Source organism: Ischnura elegans, chromosome 5, assembly GCF_921293095.1.
Source record: "Ischnura elegans chromosome 5, ioIscEleg1.1, whole genome shotgun sequence".
Lineage (NCBI taxonomy): Eukaryota > Metazoa > Arthropoda > Insecta > Odonata > Coenagrionidae > Ischnura > Ischnura elegans.
Window position 1 is genome coordinate 1,430,452 of NC_060250.1, and position 16,865 is coordinate 1,447,316.

Sequence of the window (16,865 nt, forward strand, 5' to 3'; positions counted from 1 at the left end):
TGAAAGAGGAGAAAGGCTACTGGAATTCTTCACGGAGCACAGGCTAGTCGTTGCCAACACTTTATTCGAAAATCCGCTGCTAATAAATATTACGGTCTAGACGATTCTGTTACTCGTAACGCCGTAAGGTTATATTTTCCCACGCCATATCCGAAGAATTTCGAGACGTATTCATAAACGCGGCATTATAAACACCTTTCTTAATATAATATGCAGGGGAACAAAATAAAAAAATGCGAAAGCCTGCCCCGGTCTCCCCTACCTACTAAGCAGAGAGTTTAAACTAATTTTAACATTTTATGCAAAAAAACTCCATTTGCCAAAGAAATATGTGGTAAATTCACGATTTTTCAAATTTTCATTTTCTTTTATGACGGATAATAATTTTGTTCTTATATTTTGGGGGGCTCCGGACCCCCCGGACCTCCCCTGGCTACGCCACTGCCCCGCGTTACCTGATGTCTGCTCCGTGTGAATTCGTTTAGTGTAGTTTACGAAATCTCACCCGGGGAAATTCGGGGGAACTGTAACGTGTAAAATGGCTAAGAGTAAGAATGCTAATAGCAGCGTCGGAAAAAATAAAACTTCCAGGGCAGGGCATATTCCAATGGAATATGCCCTGGATCCAAATCAGACACATATGAATAAAATTTTGTATTATTGGCAACCACACTTTATTTATTTTTTTAAATTGTATTCCCAAACCACCGAATACAGCTCACCTAGGCCATGTTATATCAGGGTATTCGACAAATCTAACAATTAAACGTACACGAACAACCATGCCCTGAATAGGGGAAACTTACACACGCGGGACTCGAACGTAAGACCTTATGTTCGGCAGTCGTGGACAATACCCGGCCGCCACCGATGCCGGCACTTCAGGAGTCCATTTATTTTTCAATGAAAATGGCACTTGCACCGAGTATTATCACACTTATCTGTATCAAAAAATTTTTTCCTTAACTTTCTCTAACACCATTAATGATAAAATACTGCTCAGAGTATAGATCAAATGTATACGATGCAATAAGGCATTTATCTAACGTTTCAGTTTATTTAAAAATATCATCAGGGCTCAGAACTGTTCAATCACTTCGATTCCCAATTGGGGATACAGCAGCCCACTGAAAGGGCGTAGCGTCGACGTAGCCAACATAAGAAGAAACTAAATGCCGGGCACCGGCACACTTGATGGAAAATTCCTTCCTCGTAACACTTTTCTAACCACATTGTCTTGCGACGGTACACATTAATAATAAGAAAATACATAATATAACCAATCCAACTAATATAACCAGCTAATTTAGGAATATCAAGTTCCCGAAGGCGAGGAATTTTCTTAATTGCTAAATTCGAGCGTGAAAGCGTGTGATATGGCGTCAGTCGCACAGTTGATGCTTGTCTATTTTCACGCCGAGGTACGGTAAGACCTCTACAGGAGTTGAAACAAATTTGATTATGATTTTCTGCTGTTTAGGCTGATGCCCACGTCATCAACCAGGAATTTCACTATATCAAACACTAAGGTCCTTGGAGTATGCTGGTCGCAGGTGAAGACAATTAACCAGTCGTCTAAGTAAGGTACGAGGACAGTCTGGAACCAGGAATATACTTCGTGGCCACCGCTCGCGCCCACCGCTGCATGGTAGCAGGAGCAAGACAGTGGCCCATAGGAAGCCTTGTAAAACCGAAGTATTTATCATTGCACGCATTTCCATAAAACCGCCAGTGGCCTGCACGAACAGAGCGCTGGTAAAATGCGTCTTAGAGGTCGAGCTCGCAGACAAAGGCGTTTAACTGAATTATGCTGACCGCCTGGGTGGCGTATTTCAGGCGGGATTTTGGCCTATAATAAAATTCGGTCCATGGACTCAAGTCGTGAATTGAACGGCAACCACCAGAGGACTTAGGGATTAAATTCGCTTTAAACCCACACTTCGGTATTTCACGTATCAAAATTCTGCGGGACACCATTGATTCTAGAACTGAAATTAACTCTTCTGAGGGCGTTGATCTTAAGAAAACAAAGAGTATTTGTGGGTTTTGGGATGTTTGCACCGGACAATACCAAATCAAGCACTGATTCATCGCCATTTGGGTATATCTTCACCCTGGGTAAATTTCGAATTCAACACTCACCGCCAGCTGTTGTTACGGAGGCTGAGCCAGTAGCTCCTCCAGCGGAAGGGTGTCTGGTCCGTCGACAGGAGCTACGTATCCGAATCCGGGTCCCCGGAAACGGTGTCCTCCGGGGCGTCAACGTGATAAGGGTCCACGGGTGATCCACTGCGCTGAGTTGAGAATGAAGCAGTGTCCTCGTCGTCACTGTTGTATATGAGAAATCACGAATTAGAGACGGATTATATTTAGAGTTAGCATTTTTTAAGTCAGTGGTCGTAGGCCTGTTCTCATTCTACACAGATTGACTGTTACACAATAATGTTTCATAATTTCTTTGCTACCTTATTATGTTCCTAGATATATTTTTAAGCCATAACTATGTATACATGCTTAAAACGTGTACAAAATCAATTTCATATTCGTAATATAATATATTAAAATATCCCCCCTAATTACTGGACATAAGGAACAATTACTGTCTATTTTTCGCAAAAATTCCAAGTTCTCGGAAAAATATAAGTTTTCTTTATATTTCAATATTATGTACGGAATATGTGACGTCGAAAACTGTTATACTCCAAAATTCAAACAAATTACATGAAATTTAATAATTAACATCACCTTTGAAGCATTTGGCCCCAACGTGTGGTGGTCCTGTGGCACAACTTGGGATTCAGGGATGGGAAGGAGACCAGAGTAGTGGTCTCCGATATCAGCTCATGTTGTGTCAGAGGAATGCCGTGGCTGGACCTGGGGCCAGGGTCTGGAACTACGGTTGCAGCGCTGGCAGCGGCTAGATGTCTCTGACCATCCCCAGGGCCCTGGACTCAGTAATGGGATCAAGGGGGATAGGGAGCATGGAGGGTGGCTCTTCCGACGTAGGCGGCTGGACTCGCGTGTTGAGCAGGCTGGATGGAAAGGAGGACATGTGAGATCCCGATGGGGATGTCTTGGGGACAAAGGTCGGAGAAGGCGACTCTTTTCATGGTGAGCGAGAGCGGCTTCGTCAAATCCTGTGCTACCTTTATGACCCATGGTGGCTGAGAGTGTATTAGCCGCAAGTGCTGAAGACGCGAGCGTATGGTCAGTGTGAAATGACGTCCCCTCCCGTGCTAGCTTTCTGGACCATTGTGGCTGCGAGCGTATTACCCGCTAGTGGTAAAGGCGCGAGCTTGCTGCGAGCGTATCAGCCGCTAGTGCTGAAGACGCGAGCGTGTGGTCAGTGTGAAATGACGTCCCCTCCCGTGCTATCTTTCTGGACCATTGTGGCTGCGAGCGTATTACCCGCTAGTGGTAAAGACGCGAGCTTGCTGCAAGCGTATCAGCCGCTAGTGCTGAAGACGCGAGCGTATGGTCAGTGAGAAATGACGTCCCCTCCCGTGCTAGCTTTCTGGACCATTGTGGCTGCGAGCGTATTACCCGCTAGTGGTAAAGACGCGAGCTTGCTGCGAGCGTATCAGCCGCTAGTGCTGAAGACGCGAGCGTATGGTCAGTGTGAAATGACGTCCCCTCCCGTGCTAGCTTTCTGGACCATTGTGGCTGCGAGCGTATTACCCGCTAGTGGTAAAGACGCGAGCTTGCTGCGAGCGTATCAGCCGGTAGTGCTGAAGACGCGAGCGTATGGTCAGTGTGAAATGACGTCCCCTCCCGTGCTAGCTTTCTGGACCATTGTGGCTGCGAGCGTATTACCCGCTAGTGGTAAAGACGCGAGCTTGCTGCGAGCGTATCAGCCGCTAGTGCTGAAGACGCGAGCGTCTGGTCAGTGTGAAATGACGTCCCCTCCCGTGCTAGCTTTCTGGACCATTGTGGCTGCGAGCGTATTACCCGCTAGTGGTAAGGACGCGAGCTTGCTGCGAGCGTATCAGCCGCTAGTGCTGAAGACGCGAGCGTGTGGTCAGTGTGAAATGACGTCCCCTCCCGTGCTAGCTTTCTGGACCATTGTGGCTGCGAGCGTATTACCCGCTAGTGGTAAAGACGCGAGCGTGCTGCGAGCGTATCAGCCGCTAGTGCTGAAGACGCGAGCGTATGGTCAGTGTGAAATGACGTCCCCTCCCGTGCTAGCATTCTGGACCATTGTGGCTGCGAGCGTATTACCCGCTAGTGGTAAAGACGCGAGCTTGCTGCGAGCGTATCGGCCGCTAGTGCTGAAGACGCGAGCGTCTGGTCAGTGTGAAATGACGTCCCCTCCTGTGCTAGCTTTCTGGACCATTGTGGCTGCGAGCGTATTACCCGCTAGTGGTAAAGACGCGAGCTTGCTGCGAGCGTAACAGCCGCTAGTGCTGAAGACGCGAGCGTGTGGTCAGTGTGAAATGACGTCCCCTCCCGTGCTAGCTTTCTGGACCGTTGTGGCTGCGAGCGTATTACCCGCTAGTGGTAAAGACGCGAGCTTGCTGCGAGCGTATCAGCCGCTAGTGCTGAAGACGCGAGCGTATGGTCAGTGTGAATTGACGTCCCCTCCCGTGCTAGCTTTCTGGACCATTGTGGCTGCGAGCGTATTACCCGCTAGTGGTAAAGACGCGAGCTGGCTGCGAGCGTATCAGCCGCTAGTGCTGAAGACGCGAGCGTATGATCAGTGTGAAATGACGTCCCCTCCCGTGCTAGCTTTCTGGACCATTGTGGCTGCGAGCGTATTACCCGCTAGTGGTAAAGACGCGAGCTTGTTGCGAGCGTATCAGCCGCTAGTGCTGAAGACGCGAGCGTATGATCAGTGTGAAATGACGTCCCCTCCCGTGCTAGCTTTCTGGACCATTGTGGCTGCGAGCGTATTACCCGCTAGTGGTAAAGACGCGAGCTTGCTGCGAGCGTATCAGCCGCTAGTGCTGAAGACGCGAGCGTGTGGTCAGTGTGAAATGACGTCCCCTCCCGTGCTAGCTTTCTGGACCGTTGTGGCTGCGAGCGTATTACCCGCTAGTGGTAAAGACGCGAACTTGCTGCGAGCGTATCAGCCGCTAGTGCTGAAGACGCGAGCGTGTGGTCAGTGTGAAATGACGTCCCCTCCCGTGCTAGCTTTCTGGACCATTGTGACTGCGAGCGTAATACCCGCTAGTGGTAAAGACGCGAGCTTGCTGCGAGCGTATCAGCCGCTAGTGCTGAAGACGCGAGCGTATGGTCAGTGTGAAATGACGTCCCCTCCCGTGCTAGCTTTCTGGACCATTGTGGCTGCGAGCGTATTACCCGCTAGTGGTAAAGACGCGAGCTTGCTGCGAGCGTATCAGCCGCTAGTGCTGAAGGCGCGAGCGTGTGGTCAGTGTGAAATGACGTCCCCTCCCGTGCTAGCTTTCTGGACCGTTGTGGCTGCGAGCGTATTACCCGCTAGTGGTAAAGACGCGAGCTTGCTGCGAGCGTATCAGCCGCTAGTGCTGAAGACGCGAGCGTCTGGTCAGTGTGAAATGACGTCCCCTCCCGTGCTAGCTTTCTGGACCATTGTGGCTGCGAGCGTATTACCCGCTAGTGGTAAAGACGCGAGCTTGCTGCGAGCGTATCGGCCGCTAGTGCTGAAGACGCGAGCGTATGGTCAGTGTGAAATGACGTCCCCTCCTGTGCTAGCTTTCTGGACCATTGTGGCTGCGAGCGTATTACCCGCTAGTGGTAAAGACGCGAGCTTGCTGCGAGCGTAACAGCCGCTAGTGCTGAAGACGCGAGTGTATTGTCAGTGTGAAATTGCGTCCCCTCCCGTGCCAGCTCTCTGAACCATAGTGGCTGCGAGCGTATTACCCGCTAGTGCTAAACGAAGGGGAAGGATATTAGGATTTTTGGATAGAATGAAAGGTAGTTGGTCTTATTGTGCATGAAGAGGGATGCGCATGATGTACGGGGAGGATCCATGATTCCTTCTTAATCACTCCATGGAAACCTACATAAATCGGTAGAATATTTTAATAATAGTGAAAGTTAGTTAACACAGAATACAGTGTTCCGGCAGGATTTTTTACAGGTATCAAATATCATTTTCAGGCAGTGTTTACAAGTATCAATTCTTCTTTAAAACATTAACATACAAGTTCCTATTCTACCCACATGCAGCATAATAGTTTTGACTCTGTCTAAGACTTAGATATTTATGAGGTAGAACACGAGATTTGGTGATCTTTGGTTATGATTTGGTGTATTCTCAATTTAGATGCGTAAAGCACTGATAATACTTACCGCTCGCGGTCTAGAGGCAAATCTTTTTTTAGTACCCTCGTTGAAGATATCTTGATTGTAGTCACTATGAATATTAAGCCACCTGTATCAAGAGAAAATTATGATATAGTAATAATATTCACATTCTTGTTTCCGTTTTCTAAATTGCAGAATGCATATTGCGTACGTTAAATTAGCAAAAAGGCGAAAAAGATTGAAAAGGACAATAAAGTTTTTTCCTATATTTTTATTGCCTTAATGGAAAGATTCCTTTCCCTTGGGCTACAACCTTATCGCGGTGGAAAGGCTCCAAGAACCAAAAAATACCCTTATCCCCCTCACTTAGGGTATTTACTTGCTCTTCATCATCCGAGTCTTCGTCGGATCGATCAATATTTCTGATTACCTCCTCCTCCTCTAGAATATCCTTGAGAGGGCACGTTGGCGTATAAAGCGCGCCAATCTTCGAAAACCAAGGATTTCAGTATTATGCGTACATTCTTGTCTGGAATGGCCTCGTGTATTCTTACAATGTAGTTTTGACTGTCGATAGTGCGAGTTTTCAAAGGTCTAGGTAATGAAGCTAATTTAAATATAGATCGGCAAGAGGAACTACGTCAACGTCAAGACGTACAAAGTATGCTGCGCGACCGTGTATATCATCCTTTGCTATTCTTGAATCGCCTCGCTTATTCTTACAATGTCATTTTTTCTGTCAAAAGCGCGAGTTTTTAAAGCAAAAAGTATTGCAGCAATTGTTTTTAGATTGGCAAGGAAACCCGACCCCCGGGGCGTATACATTACGCCGCACAACCAGCCTCGTATCAACAGTGTGCCTTTAAATTTTTATTACCTATAAATGCACGAGCTTGAACTAATTTCTACAAATAAAGATAAATTTCAACAAAAATCAAGTATTATCGTATAAATGCATACCTCGTGGACAGAGTACGCCACGCTCCCGGTCGTGTAAAAATATCAGGCATGCCCGCTCGAGGGTTAAATGCCTTTAGTAAGAAATTGACAACATGGACGAAATACAATATAAAATAAAATTGTAATGTCACGATAAATTGAAAAGAAGTTAGATACTGTGCTCACTAGAATAAAGAGAACAGGGACGTAATGTAATATAAAATAAAACGGTAATGTCACGAATTGGTAATGGCAAATTGAAAAAAAGCTACAAATAGTGCTCACCATAATATGCCTTGAAGGAACGGAATAAAATGTAATTTTCGAAAACTATTCTCACCAACACGAAGGCACAAGTGGTACTATGGAACTGGCGTCGGAAGAGAATGAACACAATAAAACCCTATTGTAGGGGAAGGCGACGAAACGGAATCGTTACGGGACGCGAATGCGCGTCCATAGGCTTCCTGGCAAAACACTCCGGACGCGTATTCGCGTCCGCCGGCTTGAATGTGTTAAAAGACCAACGCCCGTTAAAATGACAGGTGAGGCGTTTCTATTTCACTTGTAATGGTAACGCGAGCTTTTTATCAAGAAATCACTGCATTGCTTTACGTCTTGCCATTTTGATGTTGCAATATGATGACTTTCTTAGACAAACGTAACTTCCTCCATGACTGTCAGCACGAATTCCAAAAGGTAGATCATGCGAACCACAGATAGCGTTCTTCCTTCGCGACGTTATAAAATCTGGCGACGTTTTTTTCTATATTTTAAGAAAGCTCTCGAGACTGTACCTCACATAAACTTTCATACAAATTACAGCCATTCGGATTAAACGAAACAGTTTTAAACTGGATAGGATACTTTCTCAGTGATCGTAAAAAGAAGTAGTTCTTGACGGTATTACCTCTGACGTTGTATATGTTACATTTGATGTTCCACGAGAAAGCGTAAAAGGGCCCCTGTTGTTCATTACATACATTAATGATCTCGTTCCCGTATTAGATTTAAAATACGTTTATTTGCTGACGACGCGGTCATTTATCGCGAAATTAGTGATCACTCTGACAATGAAATTCTATTATCTGACCTAAACTACGTTCAATTATGGAGCCCGGAGTGGGGATTGGAACTTAATATGAACAAATGCATGGCGGTACATTTCTTCCGGAATTTTCCCAACTCTAACCATGTTTATGCAGTGGATGGTATTAAAATAAAGGCAACAGACGAAGTGAAATACCTGAGAGTTACGATAACCTCGAACCTCACATGGGGAACGCATAAAAAGAATATTTGCGGCATAGCCCTGAAGAAATTAGGATTCGTCAAGCGTATTGTGGGAATATTTTCGCATAAAAAAGCAAAAGAAAGTTGCGATTTCGTACTCGTCCGACTGCATCTTGAATATGCAGCGAGCGTATGGGATCAGAATGGATTGAATCAGGATGCAGAAAGACTTAATCCGCGAACTGAATAAAATACAAAGGAAGACTGTACGTATCGTCAAAAACTGTAAGGGGCGTACAGACAGTGTTACCCAAATTTTATGCGAATGAGGCTGGGAGCCGCTGGAGACTCGGAGGCTGCGCGATAGCCTTAGATAGCTTGAACAATTGCGAATGGATATCTTTAAGGGCGACATGGGGAACATAATATTAGAGCCACACTATATTTCCAGGTGCGACAGAAGCGATAAATTAAGCGAAATGTTTTGCTGGACGGATAGATATGGTAATTCGAGTTTCCCCCGAACCATGAAGGACTTTAATAAACGCTAGTCCAAACTTTTTTAGAGTTCTTCATTTTTTGCAGCTGTAAAAAACTGGTGTCCTAACACCCCCTGCCACACGCCTTTTAGGCGGCTTACGGGGTATTATGTAGATGTAGTTGTAGATGAAGTATTGCGGGTTCGAACAAAAATTACCATTGTATCACTGCATCCAGGTAACCATTACCCTGACCATTCCAGTGTTAAGAAATCTGTCACGGTCTCCGCCGCGATTTCTGTGCATGCCCACCAGCTGAGGGAAAATTTTAGTTACAGGGACTCTTCGCGATCCGACTTGCGTCCGAAAAAACAGGCTCTGGCGTCCCGCAGACCTCTGACCCCCTACTCCCCCTCCTCGCCTCCCCTCCCGGGAGCCCTCCCAACCCGGCGACGTGCGCAGTCTGAACAACCAAGGGGGCGACAGAACTGTAATATATCGTTTATAAAACCTCTTGTTTTGATTTTCTGGAGCCCCAGTGGTCCAACGGCCTATCCAACATAGAGGCGCTGGTGTAGCCTGTTTTTCTGGGCAGTCTGCTGGGCAGTAATAAACTGGGGGCTGCCATATTGAATCTCGTTGTAAACAAAGGTGGTATTGAGGCTTATTGATAGATATTAGTGTTAACTGCAGACTTTTTATTGCTGACATTGTCCCTTACGATTTTTGAAGTTGCTTGAAGAAGGCTACGAGACTCAATGATCTTGACTATTGCTAAATTGCGTGGGTATGAAATGTATTTGGAGATGAAAATGTGAGTAATTCTGTTTCCTCCATTATTCCATTTTGATTTCAACCTGTGATTAGCTAACTTTTTCTCATGTTTTCAAAATTTCATGGTGTCTTGTATTCCTTATATTTCAATGTATTTTTCATTGTACTTGCAGTACTTGTAGTGTTCAAACTACTCATTTATCGCTACTGCTTCGCTTTGGTTTGTTTAACCTTACCATTTTGTTGGTTATGTATGTAATTTGCTATTTCAACTCTGTCCTTCCAACTGTTTAATTGTCATTAATTGAGCATTATTCATTAAGTGTTCTACGATATTTACATTTCTTAAAACTTTAATGTCTTTTATTTTGAAGTAAGAACCTATATACTACATTGTTGTAAAATATTCTTCGCTTTTCTCGTTTTCCACATTTGGAATGCTTTCTTTCGTATAAGTGATGGTTATTAACTTATAAGAACCTTTCATTTTAAGACTACTCTGCCAAGATATGTTGTATATCTTAATGGGTACTCATCATGAACAACTTTATACGAAATAATGTCCTTTCATAATTAAATAATTATCTTCCATGAAATGATATCCAAACTTGCATACTTATTTCTAGTGAAGTGTTGTTATGGTCTATGGTTTCAGAATTAGCATTATATTCCCTGTACCAGAGCTATTGCGAGATACATCTACCTCAAAGAAAATTGGGTCACCCTCATTGTCTATAACTATCGTGTGTTTACTTAAGTAATGGAATCTTACTCCTATTACGCAAAGACTGCTCATATCTCATTGCAACGTACTGCTGTCATTGATATTTGTTGCTTGTGAATCTCATGTGCTTGTAAAATTGTTAACTTCCACAGATTTCATCTATAGAATGCCATATTTAAATTGTTATTGTTGTATTTCTTTTACCAGTTATTGTATCAATAAATACCAACGTCCACTGAACTAAGTTTCCATGATCATTATTCTTACCAACCACCAGATCGTCAGTTGACCTTGTACATTAATCTTATATTATGGTTACTAGTTAAGTAAACTGGGGAAGTTCATCGGGATGATTTTCCTACATTCATTTCTTTTAAGTTTCTCGCAATTGCAGTAGCATTATTAAACCTGAACAGCATGCCCTATCGTGACGCGTAAAAAAAGTTTGAAACGCGCTGAGATGGGCATTCAAACTTCGCGGCAGCCTTGGACCACTGGCATAGATGGCACTGATATATCAAAACCTATACACATTATCCTTAGGGGTTTGTCGCCCCCTTGGTTTGAACAGACACGCTCCGACGCAGTCCTCTCCGCCATGCCTCCCACTTCGCCCGCATCGGGTCCCATTTTAGTGCAGCCAGCTGTTTCTCTCTCGATGGCGTACATCGCCATATGGCTGCAGAGTGGATTTTGTCTTCCTCTCCCAAGTTTATGGGTGAAAGCAGCAGAATATTTATTTTGAAATGACAGGAGTTATATTTTTGTTTTGTTTTATTTTATCTTACAAAGTGTGGTAAGATGAAGAGTAAATGTTTTCGCGGAGTGTGACCTGAGTGAGCGTGTTTTAACTTTGAGGAAACTTCATGATTGGAGGCATAATTGTGAATTGGGGAAACTCCTTACTATTCCCAGAATGTTGGTGAATTTATATTAAATCCTGGTGAAAATAAAACTTGTATCTGTTATACTTCATCTCGTCATAAAAGGTGGTGACTTATCTTCCTTGGTGGTGCATCTAATGCATGCACCTGGCGCTCTATTAATAAAAATATAAATATAAATTGTCTACCTCTCAACCAAGGTTTTGGGGAACCGCCCCATCTCTACCTACGTTCACCAGGTCTGGGCTATGCCTAGGTAACATACAAGTTCAATTCAGTAACTCGCATAACTTGTCATTGTGGGATTTTGCGTCGCAAATACTCATCTATACGCATTTTAATTTAGAGTATTAAGCTATTTTATAGAATACTTTTAAGGGGACATCGCTTGAGTTAAACGAGCGATACGCCGCACAGTGGTCTGAGATGCCCTTTTCGGCGGACAAAAGTCGATTTTTCGATTGCGTTCAAACCATCCAAAAATGCTAAATATGTGAAGCTAAAACATCATTCCATTGTAAATAGATCTTTATATCTTCCTTTACTGCCCATTTTTCGAATTACAGGAGTGATTTTTAGCGAAAGTTGTTTGAGTGTAATTTCTCAAATTTTTGACGGCTTTTTAACTTGATAAATACCATAACCAATTGCCATTTTTTTGTTTTCTTTTGAGTTTATTTCAGCAAACTCACCTTTTTTATGATCCATAAACCTAATTATTAATGTTATGAAAGCGTCCGGGGTGTCAGGATAGCACGCTATAATATCATATGCAAATATTTTTTTTAATTATGCACAGTTAGAGATATAAAAAAAAACCACGCTCTACCACTGTGTTCTCATGTAATAGGATGCAAAGAAAATACTATCCTTGAAGCAATTTAGAAAGAATTATCTACCTTTAGTTGCCTTTTTTAAATTTATAAGCCGAAATGTGTTACAGAGACGCCTGGCTATCCTAACGCCATGGCGCGCTATCTCTCGGCCAGTCGCTTTCGCTGATAAAATCGTCCGTTTTGAGTCTCTCTATCAGACGCAATTGGTTCATTTATTAGCATTATCAGCACCAATTTTATCCATGCCTAAACACTACATGATTCAGTGACCATATCAGGAACAATATAGCCCATTTGACACGGCTTAAACTAACAATTCGGCTGCCACTAGGCTTCTTCCAGTGTGCGACAACTCCAGCTATTGTTAAGATTCCTCTAATTGTTCAGTGAAAATTGAATACTTATTTTCTATGAACCAGTCTTCGGATATGGCACTCGTGAAGGAATATTTTTTTCAATTTACGAGAGATGTGGGCCGAGAAGGACAGCGTTCGTTACAAGCATCTATATGAGTACATTTTAAGGTAGGTGAAAGTGATTTAATTCCGAGGTGCAACATACTAAGGTGATTCATTAACCCATAGTTGGCGTATCATATTTATGTCTTTGGCCACAAGGAAGGTCGAACGTGAAAGATGACAGGAAGCTAAGAATTCAAAACTGGCTGTTTTCTTTCATTACTCGGGCGACACTGAGATGGTAAAAGAGCCGTAGAACAATAAACGTGTTTTTGCAGAACAAAAATATGTGGGTTAATTCAGATATCGATTTTTTTGGCGGGAAAAAATCAAGCCCCAGATAACGAGCTCGGAAACTTCTCAACCCTCTACCTCGGGTAAGTTCAATGTTATCGATGGCATATATTATAGCATTTACGTAAATGAGAGTATTACCTATCAAATGATTGATTTTATTTAGGTGTGTAGTCCATTCAGTCGTCCGTGTAAGAATTTTGAAACGTTGTGCGAGCGATCAAAGCGGAGGAGAACCACGGAATTGCTCGACACTTAGACCATATAAGAACTAGACCCGCCATTCCCCACCCCTACCCATATCTCGCCGTGTGGCCAACATCTCCCCTCCGCTCCCTTCCTTCCCCACCCACTTTTAAAGCGACGTGACGTCACGGTTGGGACGCTCATCGTCGTAGCGCATTGCTACGAATCGGGATTCACTGTATCACTGCGGTATTCTGACAATTTTCTTCGCGATTTTTCAATTAGAAGTACTAATATTTATTGCGTTATGTACAAGAAGTATTCTCTCAGCCATGGTTGGATTGGTGAACTTACAATTAATGAACAGTGGCATTTTTCGGCATTGGCAGCGACGAAAAAATATTGTGGCAGTAAAATGAAGACAAAGCCCTTTGTAAACTTCCGCAGATTTTTTTCTTATCTCGTTAGCGATCTAGCATCATTCGGAACATCGTTATAAAAACATGAAATCTTGCACAAAAATTGTAAACGGGTGGAATTTTATATAGGAAAAGGGTCATGGTGTAAAGAATTTGCCGGTCGTCCACGAAGTAACGCGGCAACGCCTTCGCATATAGTAATTTTTAAACGGTCAATTATGCGATGCAAATTGAACTGCGCGCTAGTGCTATTAAAAAGGGATGTCAACAAATCAGCATTCATATTATTTAGGTAAGTAATTTAGTTATTTCATAAATGCATAATTTTTTACTTAGCAGACAGCTCTCGTGTTATTTATATTTTGTGATGGTGGAAAAAGGTCCAGCGCCGGCTTTGCAAGTGACAACTACGATTTACGTACGCTACGGAAAATTCTGGGAACAAATAATGCCTATCAACATATTTATAATTAGAAAGAAAGAGAGGATTGAATTAAAATAATTTTAAAAATAAATTTGCTTTATAACAATCAATTATATTTAATATATTGAATAACTTATTAAATATTTTCATCTAATGTTGTACGTGTGTACTTACACTGTACATACTTCAATTAAATTTTTTTAAACAATTTACGACATAATTTAATTTTTTATATTCTTGTCACAATACGTAAGAAAAGAGGATGCGGATTCAAAGATGATCTAAGAAGTGAATCTCATTTTAATAAAAAATCCAGAAGCGATTACCGACTCTGTGAAATGTGTGAAATGTAATGGATAATTTTCTATTTTTCACGGCAGTATGATATTTCGAAGCACTTGGAGACGCAAGAGCATAATAGATATTTAAATACTGCTGCACCTTCCTCCAAAATCCGGAATTTTTAGTAAAAACAATTTATGGAGACGAAGAAATAAACTAGCATTAGCAGTAGGATGTCTTTCCATGCTATTTTTCATAGTCATTCCTTCATATCTAAGGCCTGTACATCACAAGTTATCAAATCGGTTTTGCAGCGCACATGATACATAACGCCGTTCAAACAGCTGCTGTTTTGTTGCCCGCAGATGTGGAAAATATTGTCATTAAAATATATTTTTATTTCTACATTACACTGTGCGTCTTGAAATGCTGAAATAACTTTGTTAAACTGCGGAAGTCGCATGTTTAAGAAAATACTTGGTTACTGTAAAACGCGCTAGTTACCTCTTTATTCGTCAGCTGTAGATAGAATTTTTAAATTATACCACTCTATGTATTCCTACTTTCTATATCAGGTTTAATGTCCTAAAATTGTAGAAGAGAGTTTTAAAAAAGATTCCTCAAATTTAGCTAGAGTTTAAAAACAATCAATCACCTCTTTTTCAAAATGCTATTAAAGTTATTGAAGGTGATAAAATTTTTGGTAATCGAAGTAGCGAATGAAGTTAAAAATATCTGAATCAAAAGCGGTCAGAAAGTAATTTTCTTCCATTAACCATCTGTAAGAGTTTAAGCGAGCTCGAAGTGGGTGCAATAAATCATGCAGATATCATGAATCACGTTAAAAATTTCTAAAGTAACTGCAAAGATTATTTAGAAGAGTGGACGCTATATTAAAATTATATTGAACATTTTCATTGGATTACATTAAAAGATGAACTTAATTGGAATAATGTTCTAAAATCATTCGATCATTGTGCATAAAATTTTCCATATAATAATATTTCCAAAAACGAACTTTTTAATGACATATCATTATTTTAAAAAATATATTGGTTAGAAAAGGGTAAAATCTTGGGCTTCTGCACAAATCTTGATAGAGTACAAATGGTTATTAATATTTAATCATTTGAAACAAGGCATATTCCATACAATATTGCCCTAAAATTAAGGAATATTCTTTGCCCTTACCACAAGCAATTGCTGCGACTGAACGCGTTTTTTCTACTGTAAATGAAGTGCGTGCATCAGAAAAGCAATTCAATGTGTGAAATATAACTAAACAAATTCGTGTGAAAAATTTCACGACCTTTTCCGCAAAAGAAATGAAGAAAAAAATCACTCAAATATAAGAAATATGCCAAAGAAAAAATTATACTAGACTTAATTTTTCATGCATCATATTTGCTATTCTTTTTGCCACCCTTATGACCTTGACGGTGACCTTACTGGGTCAACGGTTGAATTTTCGTAGATGAAAGTGTTATTTTCGGGTTTCTCGGTTCCGAAAACCTAAGAATTGACATCTTGGTCAATGAAATGTAGACCTTTTTCTATCTCGATTTTTTTTACATTAAAACCACATAAGGCAAATTAAAATGTTTGGTTTGGACATTATGAGGTCAAAAGGTCAAAATTGTAAAATTTCGCTTTCACTCAACAAAACTTAGGACCTTTCCCCATAAGTGTGCCAATTTTCATGAATATTGCTCGATGCAAAGTTACTAAAATTACAAGTCAAAAATGACACACGACCCTTGGGACAGTCTGTATATTCATTTTCTAGGAATGTCACCGTTAGGTTAATCTACTTGTAAATAAGTAATATTTCTGAAATAATTTTGCTTTTTATGGATCACTCCCTTCACCCTTTGTGAGATATCGTGCGATTTTGCTCCACGCCTTCTTTCTAATCTCACTAAAGATTTTTCAAAATGCGTATTTTCAGTGTAAATGCGTTAATCTAGGCTTCATTGTGTTGGATTTATAAATAAAATGATTTGTTTAATTATCTTTATTAAAGATTACCGAGATCGCAATAAACTGGTTTTTGTGGAAAAAATTACGTGATACTTGCCAGACCCCTTCCTTTTAGGGGGGAAGCCATGGTCTAGGGGGAGGAAAGCCATGGTCTAGGGGGAGGAAAGCCATGGTCTAGGGGGGAAGCCATGATCTAGGAGGGGGGGGCAAGCCAAGTTGTGACATTTTAGCATGGAAAAGATGAATTAAACCAACATTATAAGAACATTATAACAGCGCTTTTTTAGTTTATGAGATTATTTCATTGAAAAAATAGTTTTATTTCAGTTACTTAACTTATAATAATACATATCATTTTTCGTTCATGGTTTGAAGAAAATTTGTTGAATACTTTCGTTTCAATTGAGTACTGATTTTGCTTAAACACTTTTGCGATTTTTGCTTCCAGGGGGTCAGCTGCTCCCCCTGCCCCTCGCTGGGTACGCCCATGTTTACATATGACATTCTTAATCAATTTATTTTACACGATCGCTTCTCGGTTTATCTTGATTTATTTAGCTTTTTGCGCAGAGTCAAGGCTATAAAATGCCTTAGTTCATCGTAAAAATATATTTATTAAGTGTATAATCATTTTACGTGCCCAATATCGTCACTTTTCAGCGACTTTGCAGCGTATGAGCGTTAAAATATCTCAAGCGCGCATACGGAATATCGTCTGCAGTCCCAAC

At 41.6% G+C, this 16,865-nt stretch overlaps 1 long non-coding RNA gene across 1 annotated transcript in view; it reads right to left on the minus strand.

The window, feature by feature from the left end:
* Positions 1-5,708: 5,708 nt before the first annotated feature.
* The window catches only part of LOC124158418, a 59,885-nt gene continuing 48,728 nt past the window's right edge, over positions 5,709-16,865 (minus strand). The window contains exons 4-5 of the long non-coding RNA XR_006864783.1: positions 6,271-6,352; positions 5,709-5,977 (exon numbers count right to left, since the gene is read on the minus strand). This is a non-coding gene — a long non-coding RNA (uncharacterized LOC124158418). The remainder of the gene's footprint in view (positions 5,978-6,270; positions 6,353-16,865) is intronic.